This window comes from Parasteatoda tepidariorum, chromosome X2, assembly GCF_043381705.1.
Source record: "Parasteatoda tepidariorum isolate YZ-2023 chromosome X2, CAS_Ptep_4.0, whole genome shotgun sequence".
NCBI classification, from domain to species: Eukaryota; Metazoa; Arthropoda; class Arachnida; order Araneae; family Theridiidae; genus Parasteatoda; species Parasteatoda tepidariorum.
In genome coordinates this window covers 55,077,949-55,101,355 of record NC_092215.1, presented here as the reverse complement: position 1 = coordinate 55,101,355, position 23,407 = coordinate 55,077,949, and the positions used below count along the sequence as shown (strand labels likewise).

The window sequence follows — 23,407 nt, the reverse complement described above, 5'->3', positions numbered from 1 at the left end:
ATTTTTAAAAAAATTTTAAAAAAATTTTAAAAAATTTTTTAAAAGAAATTTAATAAAAATCCGAAGAAAAAAAAAGATATAATCTCTTCATCAGCTCACACGATTATATCCGCAAAAAGGGGAGCTTTTTAATATTGTATCAATCTAGTCAAACAAAATATATCAAAGCAATAACAACACAATATATCAATACTGTTTTCATATTTTGCAATCTGGCAATCTTATTACGAAAATATTTTAAATCATTCTTGAACATTTTCATTGAAAAGTTCATTTGAATTCGCCAATCGCTTTATAGATTTCATTTTATGTTTTGTTCTGATTTTCATTTACATTTTTTTTCCTGCTTTTTTACGTGATTTTATTACTTAGTGTGTTCTATTCTATTTTGTTTTAAAAAAAGTGCTCCTCTCATTATTCTTTTTCACTATTTTTTACTCCTCTCACTATTTTTTTTTTCTGAGTGCTCCTCTCACTATTGTATCATTCGATGGATCTTGTTAAAAATTAGAATTGAATTTCAACAAACCACCCTTTACCTGATTAAAAATGAGCTCGTCAATAAAAAAGAAAAAAGTATACAAAAAGCTGGAGACGTTATAAGGAGAGAAATAACCGCTTTCTTGAACGAACCATAAGATAATAAGTTCCGATTGAAATCTATTTTTGAATGCGGTCTTACAAAAAGGTGAGATGAAGCTCACCAAAGATAATTTAACTGACATTTCTGTTGATATTGGCAAAAAGCTTTCTTATCAGGATATTATTCTTTATATTTGCTGAACTTCTTCAACTGACTGAGATTTGCCGCTTAGTCGGTTCACTTTGAAAACGTTGAAACAACACTTGACCTTTTATCAGAATTATTCCTCCTTTTCAATGATTGTTTCGTAGAAACTTGTGGAGAGAATTAAATCTCCCCCGATTTTGTAATAATAGTATGTCAGTAAAAAAATTAATTATGGGGCTTTTAGAAAAAACTGATCTTCTCCCGACATTGTAAATGGAATTCAATTTGAGAAAAAACATCATTTTAATGAATTTAGCAACCAATCGGCCGTTATTCGACTGTAATTTTTTTAAAATTAATTAATAAACAATAATTGATTTTAAGTTGTAGGACAGGAGTTTCTCATAGTTCATACTTTTTAACTAAATCATTAAAACTCTTTATACATATCCATGACAACAATCCGACATTTGTGCATTAGAGTAAATAATTATCATAAATTACTAGCATTTGATCAATGGAGAGCCAAATAATGCCTTTTGTAAAAGCTGTATAAATTTTCTAAATTCCATTAATTTCACTTATTGCACTAAATCGTACGAAAATAATGCTTTTTTAACTGGTGGTTTCGTGTTCAAATGAGAAACATTATTATTTTCGTTAATAAAAATAGCTAATGACAAAAATGGAGGTTATTTTTAATTAGTACAATGCATGCAATCATATTATTAATTTTTAATTATATTGCGCATAATACATAATTGAATCATGTAATACAATTATATTATTGTAATAATATACAATTACAATTAAAAAAATTTAAAATGTGAAAATTCGGAAAATTTCAAATTCATCCGGGCATATTAATCAATATTTTTAAAAAAAATCTAATTACATTTGACAAATATTTAATTACATTAAAATCAGACTGGAATCGAAGCGATATTCCAAAATGATATATTTTTTGAAGGGTTTTCCATAATTCAAATTTGATATTTTTACATCAGCAATTTATCAAGAAAATTCATGCAAGAATTGTTATTCGGGACACAAAAATATTTTTTTAAGCCTGTTTTGGGAACACTGTAAAAAATTTTAATGTATTTTAAGATTTGAAATGGTTTCACAGCCATTTTCGGTGCTGAGATCAATTTTTTACAGAGCATGAGTTACTTTTTCACCTTTTTTTTTAATTTAAATTTTTTTGTGTGTTTGTTTATAGGCTACACATATTTTCCTGCGCATTAGAAGCAATTTAATATTAAAACAGTTTGTTTAAAAAACATATTTAATATATACGTACAATTTCTTTACAATAATCATTATTTTGTAAATTTTTTGTAATTTTTACGTAATAATTCGGTACTTAAAAATTTATTTGCAACAGTTTTATATTTGAGCATGTATTCGAAACACTTTCATATTGACTGTAATCAAAGTAGCATTAAAGGAGAAATCCTGGGTGGCCTGAGAAGATGTTTAGTGCCAGGTTAATTATTACTCAACAAAAAAAAACAGCGTATTTTAACATCAAAGCCTTGGTTGCTCAGGGGATATAGAGCTCGCCTCTCAATAAGGTGACGCAAATTCGAATCCCAGTGTTGGCTGGTCGATACGAATTCTACATATCACTCGCGCCATCCACAGGTTGACGTAAAATAGTGGACTATGGGTTAGAATCCCCTGGTCGTCAAACTATTCGAGAGATTTCGTGGTTTCCCTCTCCAAGTAAAGCAATTATGGGTTAGTTCCATCAAAAAGTCCTACACGAATACCAGTTTGTCCCAATTCTTGATCTAGGAGTTCTCTTGTCTTCTGTGTTTAAAATTACAAGGCTACGGAATTGAGCAATGATATTCTCAGAATTGAGTCAATTGTTCTGCGCCGGTCATGAGATAAAATAAAATATTTTAACGCAAAAATGTATCGTAGCGGGTAAGTAAACTATAACTTCACTCTAACTCGTTCTCGAATTGTAAACAATTTACAGAAGAAATTCAAGGTGCACCAACATGAAGTGAAAATAATTCTGGTAAGGTGTGAATGCGCGTAAGTTTGGGGTTTTACCATGATAAGATTTATTTACACCCTTTAAATTGAAAAATCAATTTGTTAAAATAAAGCTTTCCTTCACTTAATTGTCGGAACTGTTCAACATAAAATTTCGAGAGATATTACACCATGTTTGAGTATTAAATTCTAAATTTGCACCAATTTCTTAAGTGGAAGATTTTTGGGGTGCTGCCAATGATATATTTGTGAAATAAAATTAACTAGAAAATAAGGAAAAAAGGTGTTTAAACTTTTATTTTATTATTATTCAGTAATTGCCACTTTTATACCTTTTTCCTATTAGAGTGACGTTGTATATTTTAGTAAATAAACCAGCAAGAACACAATTGTAGAATTTCTACGTTTTGTGAGGAATAAATGCAGCTATAGAATTTATTCAATGGTTTTCATAGCAACTCTTAGCTATCTTTCCGAAGAAGTTCTGACACATTCGATTAAGTGATCAACAATTGGCAAAGCTCCATTTTTTTAAATGCTGAATCAAATGAGACATTGTCAATAGAACGTTTAAATGGACCTCAGACCAAGCACCAATTCCTTTACAAATTCTTCCAAGCTGCAAACTGTTTCTGACTCTTCACTGCAACTTTCTGTTTTTTATCTAGCCTTAACCATAAGCTTCATTATTGAAAATACAGAACTATAAGCTAACGCAAAGAACTCGTAACACTTTTCTAGAATCTACAATCATACACCCTTATAGCATCAGTATGTGGCTCTTAAAAAAAAAGGAAACTATCAACCACCATCTTATTTAATATCTTAGGTACAGTTATCCCGGAGAAAATCCTTCTTTGGTATCAATACTACGAAACAAAAAATTTTCAAGACAGTGTAATTTTATGTAAGAACTGTTGAGGTTTTGGAAAACGTGACAAATACTGTAAATTTCCATCCAGATGTCACAACTGCGGAGACCTTTTCTCCGAACATCAGGACCCACACAATAGGGACCCGTGTTGCAGGAATTGTAACGGAAGTCATAATCTAAATCAGCGGGATTGTCCTGCATATTTAAATCTTCAAAAACTAATTAGAATTAAGTCTACTCATCATGTTCCGATGTGCGAAGCTAGAAGAATAGCCTTTAAAAAATAAAAAATAAACTCCTACGCAGAAATAGCTCTGTCGCAGGAGAATATATTACTCGTGTTGAGTTAAAATCGGAACTTAACAAGTTCGCGGGATCCATGCAACAACTAGTTGAGAGTATCTGAGCAAAACAAGTTTCTATACTGGCGGCTCAAATTTAGAGTTTGACAGCCTCTATAAACCATCCTTATTCCAGAGATAACAAACATCCAACGTAGCACCATTTCCCAGGGTCCGTCAACAGGAACCAAATTTTAACCTACTTGCCCCACTTCTCTTCAGAGCGGGCAAAAACAAGCAGAAAACAAACAATTCCTCCTCCTATATGGAATTTATTACAAAACCTCTCCCACCAACAGGCCAACCTGTAGTCCAAGATCTGCCTTTGCCTATGGACAACACATTATCAATGCCTCTCATACCGTTGAATGACGGTGTGGACCAAATATCTCTTGACACTTTAGAAAATTACTTTTAATCTATATACATGAATATATAAAGAATATATAACAAAATCTTCTACTCTATACTCTGTCCCAGTCGCTTAGGGAAATTTTTCACAAAAAAAAATATTTCTTACCTTTTCTATAAACTTCCTCATATATAGAAATAAAGGCCACTGGCTGATTCAAAACATTTTCGCAGAGGCCGATATCATCGCTATTCAAGAATCTTTCCTTCAAACCGATGATCAGCTAAATTTTAGAAATAAACTTACTCTCCGACAGGATCTTGACCCCCAACCATAGAGGTGATACCCTCTTAGCTATTTCAAAACCTATCCCGTTTCAGACTTCCATTATCTCACTCTTCCCGATTGTGATACTCGGTGTCAAAACCCATGTTAATAAGAAGCAAATTACGGTCAAAAATATCTCTTCATCAGAAGGAATTTGTTCCCCATAATGGATGGAAATTTTTTATTCTACCATCCAAAAACCTTTCATCATCGTCAGAGATTTTATGTGCGACACCGTACCTTCGGCTCAGTCTCGTCCTTCCAAACAGCTGACATTTTACTTGACTGGATCTTGTCAAATAATATCACAATCCTGAACACAGAAACTCCTACCCATTGAAGGGGCCTACATCACTTACCATCATTACTCAATCTTACTCTAGTTTACCCCGAACTTTTCCAGAAATCTTCTTTCTCAGTCTTCCCAGACCCCTTTGATAGTGATCATTTACCCGTATTAACTGAGGTAAATTTTTCATTAAGCAATCCTTGCTCACCCCATCCGTATTTTCATATACAAAATGCACAAAACGCAATAGCTCAAGTTCTGTCTGATGATAATTTTATTGCAAAAGACATAGAAAAATATGCAATCTTATAGTCAAAGCTAATACCAGCATCAAAAATACCTCACCTCATCCCACGACTCCGTGGGAGGATCAAAAATGCGCGTATCTGTTTGGTCAAAAGCGTAAATATTTGCGGAAGGCTAAAAAACAAGTCTCATCAGCATTTTGGCTCAAATATAAACAATGCTCCGAACAATTCCGCAAGTACATTAATTGATACCATATACATTTGCAGGCTTGTGTGCTCAATTAAGGTTTATAAATCTTTGTCAAGTAGAAGGACAGATAGCACAATACAGAGAAGGACATCACAAAGAATACATCCAGAATTACGGCGGGATTCGAACCCGCCACCTCAACGCTTAACAGAGCGTTTTGCGGGCGATACCGCTTGGCCAGGGAGGCCCCAAGTACATTAAAAGCAGAAAAAGTTATTGGGACTACATTTGTCCCAATTTAGGGACCTCAAAGAACAGATTTGAAATCCTAAAAAACATCTCGACGAGAAACTCCTGATATCCCTTCAGAAATCTGATTCTAACCCACCAAGTGACAGCAATTAAAAACCCATTAGACCAAGCCAATCTTTTCGGTGAAGATCTTTTTCGTGTCCAATCCCTTTCTCGCTTTGGGGCACCTGTAACAAAGATTTGGATATCCCTTTCTCGCAATCCGAACTGGGAGCAGCTTTACATCGAACAAAGAATACGGTTCCCGGACCAGACCGCATTTCGGCTAATCTCATTATATTCATTCACTCTCGCTACCCAAAACAGCTCCTTAACTTCTTTAATGATATTCAAGATGCAGCTCGCCCCCCTAGTTTATGGACTCAAGTAAAAATAGTTCCCATCCTAAAACTAGGAAAGAAAAACCTCAGAAATTCGCAGTTATCGACCGATTGCTCTCACTTCTACTTTCACGAAAGTCTACGAACGTATGCTGCTGCAAAGGCTCCTCAATTTTAGTCTCCAACAAAATTGCTTCCGTCCCTCCCACAATGGCTTCCTCCCTTTTCGAGACTGCAAGATAACTCACCCAATACTTTACCATGAGATACTGCAAGCAAGCGAACGAAGGAAATACATTGTCTGCATAGCACTCGATCTCGTTTTTCTGCATGCGATAACGTATGGATTGATGGTCTTCTTATACCAAACTGCTTTCGAACGGCATCTCTGGAAAAACTGCCCTCTTCTTACTCAACTTTCTCTCTAATAGAACCTTCTACATCTCTTAGCTCCACACCCGGTCTAAAGATTTCCAGCAACCCCAGGGCCACCCGCAAGGCAGTGTCCTCTCCCCCTTCTTTTTATGTTTTATCTTAAAGACATTCACAAAAACCTTTCTACTGGAGTTCAAATTCTTGTGTTCACCGATGAAATCTACAGTTATTGCGCTGTAAAATCTCTTGACAGGGTCATTGCTAAACTCCTAGATGCTCTCACCACTATCCGCACTTGGTGCACAAACTGGGAAATGGCTATTTCATCCTCAAAAAGTGCAGCTATTAACTTCTCCAACAAACATCTATCACCTCCAATTCAATTAACAATCTTTAATGAACAAATTCCCCAAGTAAATTCCCTCAAAATTCTCGGTCTCTATTATACTGTAGTATCTATTATATGATAAGACATTTTAATCTCGCGTCTCTGAAGTAACACAAGTCCCACAGTGGATTGATCGCTATGAAACGGTTCCCAGAACATCACTGAAGTCAAGCATCACTAGCTGCGGTCAGTGTGTGGGTGCTGACCACTTCGATAAGTCTGCGTAGGAACCGAGGGAGTGCGGTATTGATCCTCGTTAAATTGCTCTACAATAAAGAGCTCGACTTCGCGTGCAGGTCGTTGGGCTACCAAAGCGGGGGTGCCATACCCTCTGCAGAGGATCAAAATTGTGATGCCATGTCTTCGGGTCATCCTCAGGGATGTTCTCAGACAGTCCCAAATAGCCCATTGTGCAGCTCTAGTGCGACATAAATGAATTGCAACAACAACAACTATAACAGCAACTACCGAAGTAACACAATTCAATTATATTATATTTGGAACAAGACTCAGAATTTGGACTCGTGAACTCCCCTTTGTGTGATCATTGTCAGTCCCCAGAATCTGTAAATCATCGCCTCCTGAAGTGCAGAAGGTTCGATCTTCATTAACAAGCGCCGCGTGCCTCAATCGGCATTCGGTGCTCAAGCGAAGATCGTCATTCAACCCAACCCAACTCTTCTTCATCCAACTCAACAGCCATCAGAATGTGTCTGTTTTCTGTATGAGTATTTTAGTTGAACGGTTTCAGCTATTTGAAAGAAAAATGCCGACTTCAACATTGGATGCTAGAACAAGAGTATTTTCTTTTGCAAAGGCAAAGAATACTACAGTTGCTCAAAAGATTAAAGAGGCAATTTCAGCTGTTGGTGATGGTAATTCTTGTTTTTTCATTAAAGAGGGTTTCAAGTCATCCCTTTCAACTCTGAATTGAACGTATAAAAGTTTTATGTTTTTGCATATTATTAACATATAAATGCTTCACATTTCTGTATAATAACTTAATGACTCTTGAAATTTTTCTACATTAACCTAGTGAAGCTTGATATTTCTGTATTTATAAAAGCATGATATTTCTGTATATTAATTCATCAAAGCTTGATATTTCTGTTTATTGCTTTATCAAAGCTGGATAGTTCTTCATATTTTATCAAAGCTGGATAGTTCTTCATATTTTATCAAAGCTGGATAGTTCTTCATATTTTATCAAAGCTGGATAGTTCTTCATATTTTATCAAAGCTGGATAGTTCTTCATATTTTATCAAAGCTGGATAGTTCTTCATATTTTATCAAAGCTGGATAGTTCTTCATATTNTTTACTAAAGCTTGATATTTCTGCACATTAATTTACTAAAGCTTGATATTTCTGCACATAAACTTAATAGAACTCTGTTTCTTAGTTTAATAATTATAATATAATTATTAAACTAAGAAACAGAGTTATATATTATAATGAAACATTTTTCGAACAAAGAATTAATGTTCTTTTTTAGATTACGTTCCAAAGTAAAATGTGCGGTAAGACAAAAAAAATTTCCCTTGAATAACTTTATTTGAATTTTTCTTTTTAGATCAGATTAAAAGAGAATCTTAAAAATACCGCGAACTTTATATCTCAAATTCTGTTTGCGTTATTGCCCTTTATTTTGCATATATCGAAAGATACTGTTGAACAGAGTAAATGTCCACCATCAATTCATTTGCAAAAATTAAAGATATTTCAAAGAATGTTTCGAATTTTTCTTCTTGGTCTCCACCCTATCGACAGTTGAGTTTGGTCGAGAGAGTTCTTAAGCGAATCGAAAATTTTTTGTCACACAAATCTAAAAATAATTTATCCAATGACAATTTTTAAAAAAAAAGTATTTAAAATTTTTTTTCTTTTGATAATTAAATGGTGCAAAAATTAGAGATACAAAATACAACTTGATTGAAAGGTATACAAATTAATGTTTAAATCTTACAAATTTTAAATTACATAATTTTAAATGGCAAAATATTGATTAAACGAAAACTGTCACAGCTTTTGAAAAATCAAAATTTGAAAGTAAATTTGCTTTAACTCACACTGGTTTAGTGAGATGTCACAGAAATTTCATATTGGAAAATTTTTACATTTTAAACTACCTTATTCTGTTTTTCGATCTTTTTATTTAAAAATATTATTTAAAATAATTAGTATAAAAATTTTTGCGTATGGGAGATTTATAATTTGTTACTGATATGTCGATTGATACGCGCTCTGCTCTTATGTTTCCGAATAGATTTTGAGTCTAAAATTGAGTTTATCTATTTAGAAGTTGTGTTTATTACTTATTTTGCTACTGTTTTGAAAATACCATATTCAACCTTATTTATTGATAGAAATTAATACTTCTAATTAGTATTTGAGAGTACATGAAAAATTGCGTTAAACTAGTTTCTTAGCGTAATTAATGCGTCATGAAACAGTATGGATCCTCGTAAAATAAAGTTCTATCCCGAATGTTGAATTATTCAATGGTAATAAAAATAAAATAAACTTTTAAATTATTCTAGGGCCTATCTAAGTGGCACTGCCTTTATCTAACTATACAGTCTAATCCCACTTTGAAACTCGGATATAATGAACACTCGGCTGTAATGAACTTTTTAGTGGTTAATTTTTGCATTCTATTATCAACGCTTATAGTGGGACAAATGGGTAATTCGTTTATAGTGGACTCGAATTTCATTTCCTAAAGTTTTTTTTTTTTTTTCTAATTTTGAATTTGGTGGAGTTGATTGCAAATTCTTTATATTGTGTTAAATTTTAATCTCCCATGTTGTCGTAAGCCATTAAGGCAATTGGTGCGATTACTCTTGTTTTCCAGTGGCGCCATCTATGACCAAGAATTCGACTTCTGCCTCACTCATACATCACATCCGTTTATATCGCGGACCCAGTCATACAGCCATTCATTCATCTACAGATCGTAATTTTGACCAGAACCAGAGAACTAAACATCTCCAATTCAGTACCTCCAGAGGTATTGATTTGTTATAGGAACATGGAGGACTTCATGACACGACAAATTCAATGTGCACCAGTGACCATTTACTACGCGGGAGGAGTCGGTCGGCTGGATTTAGAACACCCATTCTCACGAACGTAAATCCAGGACCCAGTCAACAAGGCTATCCCGGCCCCATGCTTAACGCTTTTAAACTAGGGTGAAAATGTTAAGCAGCATTTCCTCTCCTGCCCACCCCTCTATGTTGAAGATGAACCCCTATGGCGAACAAAAAATTTTATCTTTAGAGTGAAATCTGCATTAAATATTTTGAATACTTTGTACGGCAAGAAATGAGAAAATACATCATTCTTTACTAGTTGTTAATACTAAAATTGCTGAACTCTACTTCATCGAATTGTAGTCAGTCTGAAATCATTATCTTCTATAGAATTTAAAAATTAACTAATCATTTTCCTTTCAAATACTTCATTTAATTTATATATAATTTATGTTCCATATGGTAATCATTATTTCCAACAATGCCATTATCAATGTCAGAAAAATTTTCTAAGAATTTGGATATAGTGAGCCACCGTTTATACTGATTATTATTGCTGGATCTGCAGACAGTTCATTAAAACGAGGCTCTGCACTTTTGAAATAGCATTTGGATTTGGCAATAGCTCTGGTGCTATAAATGTTGAGAATCAATTTTGTTTATTTTGCATTTAGCATAATTTTTGCATTTGCGCAGATATGACGATAAACTCAAAACCAATTGAAATAAAATAACTGTTTATATATTTAAGATATTACGCTAAAATGATTACAAAACAATGAGAATGAATTGAAAAATGAGTATGAAAGCAGCATTGAAAGTTTTGGTATGAATTTGTATAATTATCGCGCAATATCACCCGTCTTGGCTAATAATAAAATTTCCTTTAGCCCCTACATTAATCTAATAAAATTTTAGAGCTTCATCTCCCAGTAGAGCTACCCTTGTTCGAATACAGGCCATGGCTGATCTCTTAAAATGCTGCTCTCTACTACAACAGGCTTAAAATATGTCCAAGTGATAGATGAATAATCAGTTCGTTGAATCGTGGAAGTGTTTTCTTTCCACGCATATTAGTATTACATCGCTTGATTCAGAAGTTCCCTTGTCTTCTAGGTTGGATTCAAAATTGCAGGCTACAGAGTTGAGTTACAAGAATCAGCCCTTTTCAACGCTGGTAATAAAAAGCAATGGCTACACTTAGATGTTTTAATTGTACAACTTAGACATTTTAAAATAATACAATATGTACTTTCCTTTTATATGAAAAATTGAAATTTTACTGAAAAAGCATAATTTTGATAATACATTTTCCATGTGTAAGAACGTGTCATGGTCTAAAAGTATTGAATATCAAATTTGTTCTAACAAATCCATCAATACAGTGATATTCATTAAAATAAAATGTGTTAGATGTAGCTGCATATTCTTATATGAAATTAATCTAATAGTTATTCATAAATATTAGAAATTTTCAGTCCTAGTTAATATGATCATTAACATAAGCACGTTTCATTCGTTTTTTCTTTACACGAGTTATTTAAATCTTAGTGAAAAACATGTTAAGCAAAATTTTGAATTGACTGAATTTCTCATGTTTAAAAGCGTGTGATTTGTTTTAAATAGGTAACTACCCTATTTTTGTTTCAACCGAATTCATTAAACAACAGTCAATAGAGTAAGATAAACAGCCACCTATTTTGTGTTAAGTTATTCTAATTAATAACAATATCGTTTGTTATTAAAAATTGATTATTATGTTATAATAATCAATATTTAAGTATAATGGTTTGAAATCTGCAGCGTAATTACGAAAAATGTAAATTGTTCAAGTGCCCCTTACGGATATCTAAAGGATTCTCCTGAAGTGATTGTCATTTTAAATTTTACAAAATGCTTACATTAAATGTTAAATATAAGTATTTACCTAAATTTTAGAAATGACAATTTTTAAATAAAATACAAAGCTGGGATATGCCAGCATTATTAAAAAATTGTATGCCAAAAAGAATTTATTCTTCTGGGTATACCTCTTTTTACGAACAGTTAAAAGGCAAGCATTCTTATTACACAGGGTAATATAGTGATAAGCCACATTTTTTAATTAGGAAATATTTTTACATGAATTTTAGTATTATTCCTAGATGCGCGCAGATACATAAAATCACCCCGAATAACTTTTTGATGTATAATATTTTCAAAACTACGAATTTTTTTAATTCTACCAACAAAACAAAAAAACTGCCCCACAAATTTTTTACATTGTATTATATTTCCATGCAATATTTTCACGTTTTAAAAAACAAATCTTCACTCAAACTTCATAGTTTAAAAAGATATACAGAGAACTCAAATTATCCCCACTTCAGATTATATCAGATTACTTTGAAGATTTCAAAAATTATATACCTCCTGATCATTCTGTGTTTTTTTTTTTTTTTTTCCTTCGTTGTTTCAGTGATTTATACTTTGAACAAAGACTTCTGTTGCATATTTGAAATATGTACAAATATGTGAATAACTTTTTTGTTTGAACCTTTCATTTAGCTTTTTGATATCCGCGGTTATCCGTAGTGCCCATTTCCCCTCCATTCTGCGGGTAATCTGGGCTCTTGTAATTTAACCCTTAACGGTCAGGAATTATCTTCAGTTAACTTCTCACTTGATATAATTATAATTATGATTAATTACAATTGTAAATATAACAGCAGATGTGATTAAAATAATTTCATTGTTTTAGCCATCATATGTGTGGTATTTGACCCAGTAAAAGTGCTATGCCACTTATTGGTTCTTTGAGGGTTAAAATANTTAATAAGAAAATTTATAGGTATCTAATAATAACAATAGAAAGTAGGCAAAATAACTGGTTATGTGAAAATACTAAGTGCAGACAGTGCGATTTTGTAGGAAAGTGAGAAACTAAGTAGACTATTGTTTTATTGATCCGATTTTTTCTCCCACAATTTAATTATTAGTTTCTAATTGCTATATATATATTTTTTCTAATTGCTATATATATATTTTTTCTAATTGCTATATATTTCTAATTCTATATTTGTAATTACTATATATTTTTTTAAAATATTTATTTTCCGGTTAATTCCTCTGATGAAGTAGAATGGCCAAAAAACTGATATTTCAATTATTTTCCAGAAATGGTCAATGCATGAGTTTCCGAGGTCACTGATTGAGATTTTCTTCTTTCAATATCCACAGATGCTGAAAATTGAATAAGTCTATATTAAGTTATATTTTATTGTTATTCAGGACTATTATACATACATCATTCTAAATGTATAGCATGGCGATAGTAACAAGAAAATCTGCTTTTTCAAGGACTAATTATAAATAAATAATTCTATTTTTCAGAATTTATTAAATTATTATTAGAATTTATGGGATGGGTTCTTTTTCCTAAGTATTACGCTGTTGAACGGATAACGAGTCTCTTCAAAAAACCCTATGTTGCATAATAATTTCTTAAGCAATTTCAAATACCGAAACTGATTTTCTCTTAGAAAATTATTTAAATAAATATGTTTTATAATTTCATTCGTAATTGGTTGTTAAAGCAAGGAAAATTGTTTCGAGTGTTTTTATTAGTATTCAAAAATTCTAAAGAAAGGTAGAAATTCTATTTACCAAATATCTTTATTTTTAATGAAAATAGTCAAAAATCATGTTTAGTTTTATTAAAAAGTAGAAGAAAAAATTAAATTTTCTTCAATAAGACCCTTATTTCGGAGAGACCTTGGTTCTGCATAGATCCTTAGAATGAAGGAGGGGATCACCATTTCATAAATCGCAATGAAGATTCTATTCAATTTAGCCAATCACTGATCTAGCAGTTACTCTACCGGACTATGGTTGTGGGTTCGAATCCCACAGTAAGCATAGATGTCTGTGTGTTCTGTGTCCTTTCTTTTGTGTGAATGTAACCAATCCTATAAAGAGATTTGTGGTTGCATGACGTTGGCGACGCTAATCCATCGCCGTGTCTTAGCCACAGGTGCCCACTGGGCAATTCTAGCATTTCTGAGGTCAATGGGAAATAGACCCAAGAGCAAGCCATTAAAATACTCTATTCAATTTTACATAGAGTTTTTAAACTACTGTATTTTACTAATTGTAAAGGTAGTTTTTAAAAACAATAATGAAAGCACAATTATTTCTGAGTATCAAAATTCACATGCAGAAAACCACTTTGTATCGATAATAATTGGAATATATTGATAATTAGTTTTAATTTTCTTACTTTTCTTTCTACTGAAAAACAGTATTGATTAGTACATAAATGTTTTGGGTCTTGACCTCTAGAATTCTGTGGGACGCTTCTTTTTAACTATTGTTTTCAATTATTAAGCGTTTAATATGCTAAGACTTTCTGTTAAATGTCTCGTAAAACTGGAAATTCTTCACTGTGATCTTACAAGATAGCAATATTTTACAATTGTCAACATTCTTGGAAGGAGCACATGTAGCATTGTAAACGAACACAAGTCTTATTTGTGAAGTGATTACTTAATTTACTATAAATTCTAATTTTAGTCCGTATTGACTTTTAACCCTCTGTATTCTCAATGTAGATGGATCTTAATATTAATTTGTGGGTATAAATCTGAATTTCAGTAGGAATAGTACTTTTTCATTTTACGTGAAATTTTACCAAAAATATTAGTTTTCCTTAAAATAATAGTATTTTTTCCATTAGAATTATTTATTGTTAGAATTTTATCATTCCAATGAAAATTTAAGCAGAAACCGTCCTGATTTTTCCCCAACATGTGTAAATCATAAGGAATCTGCAAAATTCAAAAGCATAGCAGTGTTATCGCAAAAAGAAAAACAAAAAAAATGAAAATACTAATAAAAAAAACTAATTTAGAAAAGGTGTCCTGTTGTTGTCGTCAGCCATTAAGGCATTGGGGGTGCGATTGTTCTTGTTTTCCAGTGACGTCATCTTTGGCCAAGAATTGGACTTCTGAAAAGCCCATACGTCACACCTGTTTAAAAGTGAACCCATTCCTTCGTCCCCAGACAGTAATTTTGACCTGAACCAGAGAACGATCAATTTCCAATTCTGTACCCACTGAGGTACTGATTTGTTATGGGATCATGGAGGACTTTTTGACCTGATATGTATAGCGTGCACCAGTCACCGTTTACTAGAAAGGTGTCCTACTGTAGGATAATAGAAGGATAGTACCAAAATACATTAAATATCATATATATATATATATATAAGCTTCGGCTATGGTTATTTCTGGGCAATTTTATGACAAAAAGAAAACTCTATAAAACTTAACAAAATATTTTCTAACATTTGACTTAAAATGCCCTTAAATGACTTACTTAAAATTTAATTTTTTTTCTTTTCAAAAACCATTCATACTCTCACTACAGCCAATAGAAGGCTTCTCACTTTACCTGTTTTGATTGTTCTTGGTTGAGTCTCCTTCTACTAAGTTTTTCCTATTCCTTTTAATCATCTATCAATAAAAAATCAATTAAAATTATCGTTTTAAATGAAATTATCTTTGGATGATAGTTTTTAAAAAGTGCAAATTTTAATTACCATTCTAAATTCCAGAGATATGGCAGGATTAGTGAAATGGGGATTAAGTCTATACCAGAGGTGGGTAAACTATGAGAGGCTACATTTAAATAAAGGAGGCCGCATGATACCTATAAATGTGACTTTTGTGTAATTATAATTTTTGCTTAGTTTTATCACTTTTTGTGTTATATAGAAATAATGCATTAAGTCATTTATTAAAAATAAAGTTTGCAATATAAAATTTCATATTTACATAAGACTAATGACATATTTTAATATTTAATAATTTTTTAATAAACAAAATGTGCTTAAATACTATTTCAAATAAAAATAAAGTAGAAGCATTTTTAAAAAAAACTTCAATCTTTTAAATATTTATATTCTTTGAGTCAAATAGTGTTTCTTTGCAACATTCACTTTTCTCAAATTAAAACTGTATAGCACGATAAACACACCATTTTACTTTTCACAGAATTAAAAAAAAAATCACCACTTTACATTAAATGTTCCGTTTTCTTCATATAACTTTCTTCTGTTACTATTTGACACGGAGATAAAACGAATATCAAATAGTATCTTTAAGTAACCGTGCTCTTACTAAAAGTAATAAAACCGTGTATTAAAAAAATATCAGAATTAGTAAAACAATAACTAAATTTTCACAATGACCGATAGCAATACAAAAGAGACTCTCAGGTAAGTTACAAGTGAGCAACTTACAAGGGAATGATGAGAGATGATGGGCAAAAGGAGAAAAGTAGGTACTGTCAGTCTCTCAGAACAGCCACCGTCACGGTGTCTGGGGATGGCAATGCTCGATGGATGGCAGTGCGTTATTTAATTATATTAAATTTCTAATTGTCGTAATATATGTAATTAAATATTAATACAACAGCAAGAGACCACTTAAGAAATTCATGGAGGCCTCGGATTTACCTCCTCTGGTCTCTACCCTTATATTATAATGATCAAAAATCCAAATCTATGAGATAGTTTTATTCAAATATGTGAAACTTCCTAATTTAATACATAGTTAGCACTAATTAGCGTATTTGTATTGAACCCTTCCAACCAATATCATTGGCACTCATGACGTAAAACTCCATTTATTTGAACCAAGTTAGTCAGGATGATTGCATTTTTCTCTTGTTTTTTAGAAGTTTCGGGAATTTTGAACAATACGATGCACAGAAACATCTCATTGCCTATATGTAAATTGTGTTCTTCATCAAAAACTATCTCATTTATAATTTGAAATATGACTTAGCATTAGTTTATCCCTTTAATTCCTCAGTTATTAAATTAAATTTAATTTCAGGTAATGAAAATAAAGGAGCATCTGTGTCTGCAATTGTAACATGGATTCTGAGTAAGTTTTTTTTTAAATGATGAACACTTCACTATCAATATTTATTATTGTAGATTTAGAACTTTGATAATTAGCAGTACTTGTGCATAATTAACGTTGCAGAAATTTTTCAGGATCACCCAAATCTGTTTTTCTCCCTTTCAATAGCTATAAAAAATTTTAAAATTTAAACACAAATTTACAATCTCAAATTAACTGTTTAAAACTTTTAACCATATTTATTGCTTAATAGAAAAATTCTATGGAATTTTTAAAAATTATCCCCATGTCTAATAAAAAGGCTCCTTTTTTCCCACTGTTTTTGAAAAGTAAATCAGCTAAATATCTTTTTTTTTACACAATAACATTTTATTATTATTAGGGTAAACCAACCAGTGATTGAACAATTAGCTTGACTTTAAACAGCTTGTCTTCAAAAATTTCATAATATTTTTAAAATCTGTAGTTTCTGGTAAATGACAGTCAACATATTTGTTGTAAAATACAAATTATTTAAAAATTGAGGGAATTTATGAAGTATTTCAAGGTTTTGGACATTTATATAATAAATAAGGTAACCAAGTGAGTGAACAGCCCCTACCAGTGAATAAACACTATTTCTGTGACTGAACACTTGGTATTCTGAGTATTTTATGTTTTCAGGCACTTGTACGACTTATATAAATCATACAAATGTCCGAAAATATAAAATACTAATTATTTTGAAAAACTTTACACTAGGTCATATAATGCATATGGGTATCGAAAAATACGTCTATTAAATAGGGAAAAAATTTAAATTTTTTGTTATTTCGGATACTATTTAAATAACAAGATAGCCTGAAAAGAAATTGAGAGGCATCAGTTCTATTTGTTTTTAAAAAAAGTCCTGAAATTACCAAATCTTGAATTTGTGTAGAATAGGTCTTATATTTCCTTAATTTCAATCTTTAACACTAAACATATCATAACCACTCAAATGACCGTTTAAGAGCATCGAAAATGCGCTATCGTTTTTGCACATTTGACTTCATGACTTTTTCTAACTAACTATTTCTCACTATTTATGACTAACTATTTCTCACTATTTCTAACAGTTAATTTCTATTAATTTTTTTTTTGTATTTTGTTTGTTTTGAATAATACTTGTCGTATACCCATTTCTACCACTTTATTGCTTTATAAGGTTATCGGATCAGAAATTACGATGTAATACGTGTTCAACGTATTGCATTCGATTGGCTGCACATTTCTGCAAAGACAGTTGCGTAGTTAGTTCAATCAGGATAACTGTAAATTCGAATTTTAAGAAAGTACCTAATATTTTAGATTGGCATTTTTGTGTAAGAAAAAGTGATAAAAACTAAATGTTTTGATAAGAAGCTTAGATTTTATTTTGATAGCTGCACTTCATTTCTAACAAATTGTTAGTTTTTACCCAGAAAAATGTCCAAACAATCAAGACAGCGCAAGTTCTTAGAAGAAATAATATTAATTATAAGAATAATTACAAGAATTTTAATTCTTATATATTCTTATAATTATAAGAATAATTATAAGGATCAGAGAAATAATAATTAGAAGAAATATGTTTGCGGAAAATGTACAATGGAAACACTCTGTATATGTAAAAAATGCGTTGAGCAATGAATTAAAAAGTCTTTGTGTTTGTAATACATAAAAATTTGCAATATACAATTTTGTTTTATAATAATTTTTTTTAGTATATTTCCTTTCTAACATCCATATTTCATACATTCAATCAAGAAACATAAATTCCGGTCCAACTATGGCAGAAATAGGTATTTAAGTGTTGGTATGTTTAGTGTTAAGATAAAGATTTTTGCCTCTGGACTATCAGCTTTTGGTAATTTAAATTTTCTCCGTGTTATGAATGGGTGTCGTCTCAAAAGGCTGAGCAATTTTCTTCCTTGTGATTTCCGTCATGACATTGCATTGTAGACAGCATTTTTCACGTTCATGTGCATCCAATTTAGAATATTTTAAAACAGAAAAATGACAGATTCATTTTGATTAGTCTTGCTTTTGGAAACTGAATAGATGCTTTGTTTAGATTTAGATGTTTTCAGCCTGCTTTTGACCTCACAGCTTCTATAAACGCTGCATGTTCTTCAATAACTCTCGTACTTCCTTTTTGCTGAACACCACTGATCATAAGTGAGATTGCTTTCGAAAGGCAATATTTCTCTTAAATTATCTTACACTTATTTTCCTCGGAAAAAAAAATAAGAAAAATATAGTTACGAATTAGTAAATGTGTGCATAATTTTGTGAATATTCCATTAATAGATTAAATATCTTAGACGGACTCTAAAGAAACAGTTCAATTTGAAACTTTTTGCAGGAAAGTCACGTAATTTGGAGAAAATAACGCCTAAGGGAGAGCGCTTATAAAATACTATATTTCTTATAAAAGATAGTTTGGTAATATTTTTGCTGATTTAGTCATAATCTTGGCGATACTTGGCTGGCATTTTGGCAACAAAATGACAGTTCTGGAAAATTAGTTTCGAAGCGATAGGACTAATATTTACGGAGTTAGAAGAGAATTGCTTAGAATCGTACCGAAAATTCCGAGGTTTCCTCACCAAGCCTAAAAAAATAGAACTGTGTTTCATCAGAGGGAATTCTGCTCCCGCATTACCTTCTGTCTAAATTTCTAAAATCAGTCTTAATGTCTAAATTTTCAACATCTAATTGAATTTAGGTTGAATACTTACACCCAATTTACAGCAGCAGTAGAAAACCATCCTTTATAATTGATAATGTGTTAGGAACATTTGACTGAATCAAAAAAAATTATGATTCTTGTATGTTTTATCCAGAGTTTGTTAGATGTTAATAATACTAAAGATAATTATGTCAATGATAATTCCAAAAATATACCGTAAATAATTTAAATATGCATCCACATTAAATACTAAATCTTCTTCCTTCCAACATTTAAAGACGAAACGTTAAACTTGCTTTAAATATATTCAATAGACAGCTATAAATTCACTCAATGAAAACTACAATATAGATTCGCATCCTGGTCTTAAAAACATCCTATCATTGAATGAATAACTGGCCCATCAACCTACTTTCAAGCCAAATTTCATTTTATTCGATAGAGGTTTTGATGAAAGCTGACTAAATCTGATCATTTTAAAACACCTCTGTATACCAACCAAATACGACCTCAACCAAACTAAAATATCGAATAGACAGAAATGGAGGGGGGGGGGGGAANGGGGGGGGAATGATGCGTTTAATCCTTTTCACAAAAAACTGCTGGATATTTACTGTACTCGACAGTATCTTTTGATACATGTAAAATACAAGGCAGCCACACAATCTCAATTTGAGATTCAAAACGGTGCGATATTTTTAATTCTCTTAATTTTTTCTGACAAAATTATACCAACAAATTCTGAAATCTGTTGTTTTTGAAAAGCAATTAATTATACAGTTGTCTACTTTTTTTTTGATAAATATGTGCAATCGGTGAAATTCTTTAGAATCTTCCAGATCTGGTTATCAATTTAAAAGGTAAAAAATAGTTAAATTTTCATAAATCTCAAAACTCAGATATTTTATTTTTAATGACTTACTCAAAACTAGATCACATAATTTTCTTGCTTTAGAGGTTTGAGAAAAATCCCTACAATTTCTAAAAATTATCTCTTCTCTTTATCTAAATAAGCGACTCTTTTGTTCTCTACGTTATTTAAAAAGGTATTTTACTGTCAAATACTAAATCATCAATATTTTGATAAATGCAACAACAAAAAACCAAGGAAATGTAAATCAAAAATTTAACCTGTACTCCAAGATGGCAAGGTTAGAACCCCTTGATATTTCTTGATATAGAAATGATCTTTGATTGCACTGTAAACAACAACTCGCAAACGAAATTTTGACAGATGCCAACTTCTCCGGACACGCCAATATAATTGAAAAAACGGTAAATAACTACAAACTAAATTTTGCAAATATTTGACTATTTTTGCTTCTATAAAGTGGTGAATTATATAGACCCACGAATTGTTTAAAAATAGTGGTGGATAAAAATCTACTAAATTGAATTTATTAAACCAAGAATCACAATTGATAAACTACCATTTTGAAATATTTATTTTTTGCCCGAAGAAAGTTGGCATCTCTGTGTTGAAGACGTGTGAGACACGTCAATTATTGTTTTGACATAAGAAACAAATGACGTCTCCCAGACGTCTTCGTATGTAAAAGGTTAAGAAATAAATTTCTATAGTTCCACATAACTATTAGAATACATGCTTTTCAGTTGAGTCCATTGAATATTTTTCAGGTAACTACTCAATTATGGATCCAAACCAACTCAAAATACAAGTGAAAAAATCAGTAATCAAGTTACTAGAAAAAGGAGATTTGCAAAGAAGTTGGACTTCTAAAGGTGCTCTTGGATCATCCGGATCCTTTGTCCTGCCAAAAGAAAGAGTTAAAAAGACAAATTACATGAATTCAAATTCCAGAGCTCAAATGAAAAAGTCTATAACATTGAAAGCAAATACAATACGAGAATCTAAAAAATTTCCAAAGATAAGAGAAAGTGGAATCAAAGCTGACAAATTTTCAGTCTCTGAGTTTCAAAAGTTGCTGGAAAAGCAGACCTAGTTTTATTCAACGTAATAAATTTTTTAAAAAAACATTTCCTTATTTAAGGATGTAATCCTGAGGATGGATTTATGTAAACTCTTATAAAGGTTTTAATAAATTTTCTTTTAAAAAATATTTTATTTTCAACATTTGTAACTGAATCCATGGCATTGAGAGGTTTGGATTACATAAAAAAATTTTGAACATCACGTAAATTAATCAGTTTAAACTATGAAATTTTGAAAAATCCAGACAAATGTGTTTTTTAGAAAAACGCCATTCTAAATCTATGGAAACACTACCTATGTATATGAAATTGAAAATATAAGAAGCTTTTTAATTGTGGATTGAAAGTCCATGATGTTCCATGAAAGTCCACAGTTTCATCTGGCAAACAATTTTATTTTGATCATCTTCATCAAAACAATTACTGTTAGTTCTTGATGCAGTGAGGATTAAATAGTTTGATTAATACAAATTTAGAGCAGAAATTAATGTTAAAAATAATCCAACACAAGGACATTCAGTGAAATTCACACTGTACCTTTAAATTTTAGAGGTACCTTTTAAAAATCAGAGGTAAAAATGTTTATCTCTGAAATCAGAGTTTTTAGAGTGTACTTAAACTTACATCACCTTATGAGTATTTTATTTTCAAGCATCATTTGCATTGAATTGAAATAATATTAATTTAAACTAAGTAATTTTTCTAACCTATAGCAATTGATTCATCTCAAATTACCAATCAAGATTTACAGACACATAATTATGCCACTCATTCCTGGGGGTAATCTCTTACACACGCAATACTTAACTGAATTTTATTTACATAGACTACTATCATATCTTTTTTTTTCCGCATCTGCTTAAAGAAAGACATATTATTATGAAAACATGTAACTGAGCTTGTGAATACCAATGGGCAATAAAAATGATTCCAAGTAGCAATTTTATTTGAAGAAAACAAAATGAGTGTTTGGCTGACTGCCTTTTTTATATAACGCATATCTCCTTTATAAAGAGCCCTGGTTTAACGACATATCAGGTTTAACGAGACAATTATGTAAATAATTGGTTTATCACTATAAAAAAATGCCCTTTTTTCCGGACTCTCTTTGTATGCATGACTGTTTAAAGATTTTTGTTGGCAAAGCTATTTTTCACTTTCTCACTTTAATCCTTAATGAATTTAAAATGTCAATTCATATTCTAGTTTTTGCCATACAATTTTGCGCACTGTACTATAACTTTCCTCAAATCATTTAACGATTATATTCTGTACTTACTCTACATTATTTCAAGGTTTTGAACATTGTATGAATAAAAGTGAGATTCGACTTTATTGTTAAATTGATACTCTACCTGATTATTTTCTTCAGATAATTTTTTTTTTTAATTTTTTCAAATGGCAACAAATTAGACCACAATAGTTTTAAAGGTTTATACACTTAAATGTGATTTCAATATGTAAGACTTAAAGTAAAGACAGTTTCTGACGTTTCTTCGCAATATACACTAGAACCGCTGTGGGGACTATCAATATGTGGTGAGAGTGCAGATATACTTTCGTAATATTACGAAATTTTCACGAAGAAAATTTGTTTCTACATTTTTCAAATCCGTTGTGACTTATACAGAAAAAAATTGTTTTGGATGGTAAAAAATCACTGATTACGAATGCATTCATTTTACGGTTTTGCTCAACCAACCCAGCTGAACCCATGAATACCTGACCCCAAAAAGTGGTCTACAAATGAAAAGCACCAATACGAATAAAGTGGTACTTCACTAAGTGGAAAATTCGTTCTGTTTTTTACCACTTTAGCTTTAAAAAAGAAATAATCCTTGAATTGCCATCTAAATATAAATATTTATGTCATTAATATATTGCGGTAGATCGAACTACTTTGTTTTTGCAAAATAAATACTACTAATAAAACAAGAGTGGTACTACCACTTTTTTGGAAAAAGGAACCGTCTCAATGAAAGGCTGCTGGGCACAAATAAGTTAAAAGCGTAAAGTTTACTGTATTTTTTTTAAACATTTTTTCTACAGTATAACGTTAAAAAG

General features: G+C 31.2%; 1 protein-coding gene across 3 annotated transcripts in view; it reads left to right on the top strand.

The window, feature by feature from the left end:
• LOC107441389 (frizzled-4) overlaps positions 1–21,161 on the top strand; it is a 57,576-nt gene extending 36,415 nt beyond the window's left edge. The window contains exons 1-3 of one of the 3 annotated variants that reach the window (XR_001583732.4): positions 7,393–7,692; positions 16,669–16,719; positions 21,029–21,161. The gene's annotated coding sequence lies outside the window, so the exon portion shown is untranslated. Of the gene's footprint in view, positions 1–7,364; positions 7,693–16,668; positions 16,720–21,028 lie in introns of those variants that run through there. The other 2 variants (XM_071188457.1, XR_011638415.1) reach the window with 2 other exon arrangements.
• Positions 21,162–23,407: the final 2,246 nt, after the last annotated feature.